The sequence below is a fragment of the Ovis canadensis genome, chromosome 16 (genome assembly GCF_042477335.2).
Source record: "Ovis canadensis isolate MfBH-ARS-UI-01 breed Bighorn chromosome 16, ARS-UI_OviCan_v2, whole genome shotgun sequence".
NCBI classification, from domain to species: domain Eukaryota; kingdom Metazoa; phylum Chordata; class Mammalia; order Artiodactyla; family Bovidae; genus Ovis; species Ovis canadensis.
The window spans coordinates 37,385,568-37,389,820 of NC_091260.1; the positions used below are offsets into that span (position 1 = coordinate 37,385,568).

General features: G+C 46.3%; 1 pseudogene; it reads right to left on the minus strand.

Annotated features, from left to right (window-relative positions):
- Positions 1-2,013: 2,013 nt before the first annotated feature.
- Positions 2,014-3,603, minus strand: LOC138421531 (tubulin alpha-1A chain-like; annotated as a pseudogene).
- Positions 3,604-4,253: the final 650 nt, after the last annotated feature.

Genomic DNA, 4,253 nt, shown 5'->3' on the forward strand with positions numbered 1-4,253 from the left:
GCTGCTGCTGCGTCCCTTCAGTCGTGTCCGACTGTGCAACCCCATAGACGGCAGCCCACCAGGCTCCCCCGTCCCTGGGATTCTCCAGGCAAGAACACTGGAGTGGGTTGCCATTTCCTTCTCCAATGCATGAAAGTGAAAAGTGAAAGGGAAGTCGCTCAGTCATGTCCGACTCTTCGAGACCCCATGGGCTGCAGCCTACCAGGCTCCTCTGCCCAAGGGATTTTCCAGGCAAGAGTGCTGGAGTGGGGTGCCGTTGCCTTCTCTGTGTGATATTGCTCGTGTTAATGAATAATGCTTGGCTTCTCCCAGTCTGCATGATTGACTCCTAGACTTCTTCCTTGGCTGTTGGGTTGGATGTAAATAAGGTAGCTATTTGAGGGTGCCCCTGGGATTCACTAAGGATGCTAACTCTGAGGAACAGTGTTCAAGCCACCGAAGTTTAACATTCAAAATGCTTCAGCAAATACCACTGAAGAAGACTTAACCACTTTATACAGAAACACTGGACACTGAAACTTAATGATGTGAAGGATTTTAGAAGTAGTGTCTATTACGAGCAGAATTATGTCTTTCTAAATTCATAATGAAGTCATTAGGATGGGCCCTAACCCAGCATGTCCTTCTAAGAAGAGGAAACTTGAGCACACACATGTGCACAGGGAAGACAAAGTGAAGACACAGATGTTTAGAAGTCGAGGTGTACCCAGGATTGCTGGCAACACCAGAAGCTAGGAAGAGGCAAGGAAGGTGCTTCCTTTTAGGGGCTTCAGAGAGAGAGTGATCCTGTTGACACCTTGATTTTGGATTTTTAGCATCTAGAATACTGAGAGATTACATTTATATTGTTTTGTTGTTGTTCAGTCACTGAGTTGTGTCCAGCTCTTCCCAACCCCATGGACTGCAGCATGCCAGGCCTCCCTGTCCATTACCATCTCCCAGAGCCTGCTCAAACTCATGTCCATTGAGTTGGTGATGCTGTTCAACCATCTCATCCTCTGTCATCCCCTTCTCCTGCCTTCAATCTTTCCCAGCATCAGGGTCTTTTCAAATGAGTTGGCTCTTCACATCCGGTGGTCAAAGTATCGGAGCTTCAGCTTCAGCACATTGTTTAACCTACCCACTTTGTGATGCTTTGTTCTGGCAGACCTAGGCAGATGATCACAGTGTCCCAACAGCCTCCTAGGCAGCTCTAAGTCTGTGGAGCCTGGAGCCTAAAGGAGGGAGTGAGGATTAAGGAGGAGACAGGGTCCACTCTCCTTTTTTTCAACCGTTGTAACTCTTTATCAATATTAGTTATTGAACTTCCAAGAAGAGTTTTGTTTCTACTAAAAATTTTTAGTAAAAAAAGAAGTTTGGAAACTACTGCTCCAGTGTAAGAGACCCTGTCCTTACCCAGCCCATGAGTCCTTCACTGTTTTTCCCTCCCAGGCTCTCTGGGTGCTTTTACTCCCAACAGCCTGAAACTGGATCATTGGTTGAGGGCAGCCCTCAAGTTAATGCCAGGGTTTTCTTTGCCTGCACATAGAAAATTGGAACAAGAGTGGCCTGCAGTCAGTGACTGAGCTATGGGGGTATAAATACTGCAGCTGCCTCATGCTTGATCAGGACAGCTCTGAGGTGGGGCCTGCACTGTCTCCAGAGCTTCCCTGTGGGACTTGGCCTACACCTCACCCTTCTAGGCCTTTTACCTTTTTATCTGCTTCTTTCCCTTCTTTCTTAGAGGAAAAGAAAAGGTGGCCAAAGTATTAGAGCTTCAGCTTCAGCATCATTCCTTCCAATGAATATTCAGGAATGATTTTCTTTAACTGACTGGTTTGATCTCCTTGCTGTCCAAAAGACTCTCAAGAGTCTTCTCCAGCACCCACAGTTCAAAAGCATCAATTCTTCAGCACACAGCCTTTTTTATTGTCCAACTCTCACATCCATACATGACTAGTGGAAAAACCATAGCTTTGACTAGATGGGCCTTTGTTGGCAAAGTAATGTCTTTGCTTGCTATTTTTATTTATTTATTTTTTTCATTTAAGACAGGGAATACTTTATTCAAACCCATCAGAGAAATGGACAGCTTGGGTCTGTAACAAAGCATCATGTTTTAAAGCATAGGTCAGTAATTGTATATGAGCGTATACACTGCAATATACAAATGAATTGATCAGACCACAACTTTTCAATGTTTGAAACAGAATAAGCTTCCCTGTAAAAGCAGCACCTTCATGACATTTTAACTTTAGTATTCCTCTCCTTCTTCCTCGCCCTCTCCTTCCACAGAATCCACACCAACCTCCTCATAATCCTTCTCAAGGGCAGCCATGACCTCACGGGCCTCAGAAAACTCTCCTTCCTCCATGCCCTCACCCATGTACCAGTGAACAAAGGCATGCTTGGCATACATCAGGTCAAACCTGTGGTCCAGACGAGCCCAGGCCTCAGCGATGGCTGTTGTATTGCTCAGCATGCACACAGCTCGCTGTACTTTGGCCAGGCCTCCACCAGGTACCACAGTGGGAGGCTGGTAATTAATGCCAACCTTGAAGCCAGTGGGGCACCAGTCCACAAACTGGATGGTGCGCTTGGTCTTGATGGTGGCAATGGCAGCACTGACATCTTTGGGAACCACATCACCACAGTACAACAGGCAGAAGGCCATGTATTCACCATGGCGAGGGTCACATTTCACCATCTGGTTGGCTGGCTCAAAGCAAGCATTGGTGATCTCTGCTACAGAAAGAAAGCTGTTCATGGTAGGCTTTCTCAGCAGAGATGACAGGGGTGTATGTGGCCAGAGGGAAGTAGATGCAGGGATAGGGCACCAGGTTGGTCTGGAATTCTGTAAGATCCACATTCAGGGTGCCATCAAACCTCAGGGAAGCAGTGATGGAGGACACAATTTGACCTATCAGCCTATTCAGGTTAGTATATATCGGGTGCTCAATATCGAGGTTTCTACAGCAGATGTCATGGATGGCCTCATTGCCTACCGTGAAGGCACAATCAGAGTGCTCCAGGGTGGTGTGGGTAGTGAGGATGGAGTTGTAGGGCTCAACGACAGCTGTGGAAACCTGGGGAGCTGGATAAACGGAGAACTCCAGCTTGGACTTCTTGCCATAGTCGACAGAGAGGCATTCCATCAGCAGGGAGGTGAACCCAGAACCAGTTCCCCCACCAAAGCTGTGGAAAACCAAGAAGCCCTGAAGACCTGTGCACTGGTCAGCCAGTTTCCAAATTTGGTCCAAGACGAGGTCAATGATCTCCTTGCCAATGGTGTAGTGACCTCGAGCATAGTTATGGGCAGTATCTTCTTTGCCTGTGATGAGCTGTTCAGGGTGGAAGAGCTGGTGGTAGGTGCCTGTGTGAACCTCATCAATGACTGTGGGTTCCAGGTCTACAAACACTGCCCTGGGCACATGCTTGCCAGCGCCTGTCTCACTGAAGAAGATGTTGAAGGAGTTGTCTCCTCCCCCAATAGTCTTGTCACTTGACATCTGGCCATCGGGCTGAATGCCGTGTTCCAGGCAGTAGAGCTCCCAGCAGGCATTGCCGATCTGGACACCAGCCTGGCCAGCGTGGATGGAGATGCACTCATGCATAATTGCTGTTTTGCGGTTGCTGAGCAGATGGCGGAGAGAAGAGGTTGTTACTTCTTACAGCGTGACTCTTAGGCGGTTGATGTAAAAGAACTTGCCGTGTCTTTGCTTTTTAATATGCTGTCTAGGTTCGTCATTGCTTTTCTCCTAAGGAGCAACCATCTTTTAATTTCATGGCTGTATTCATGGTCCACAGTAATTTTGGAGCCCAAGAAAATGAAGTCTGTCATTGTTTCCATTGTTTCCCCATCTATTTGCCATGAAGTGATGGGACAGGATGCCATGATCTTCATTTTTTGAATGTTGAACTTTAAGCCCAGCTTTTTCACTCTTCTCTTTAACCTTCTTCAGAAGCTCTCTAATTCCTCTTCACTTTCTGACATGGGTGGTGTCATCTGCATATCTGAGGTTATTTTTTTTTATATATAATTTTAAAATCTTTAATTCTTACATATTTCTCCCAGCAATCTTGATTCCAGCTTATGTTCATCCAGCTTGACATTTTGCATGATGTACTCTTCATATACGTTAAATAAACAGGATGACAATATATAGCTTTGATCCACTCCTTTCCCAATTTTGAACCAGTCCATTGTTCCATGTCTGATTCTAATTGTTGTTTCTTGACCTGCATAGAGGTTTCTCAGGAGGCAGGGATGTAGT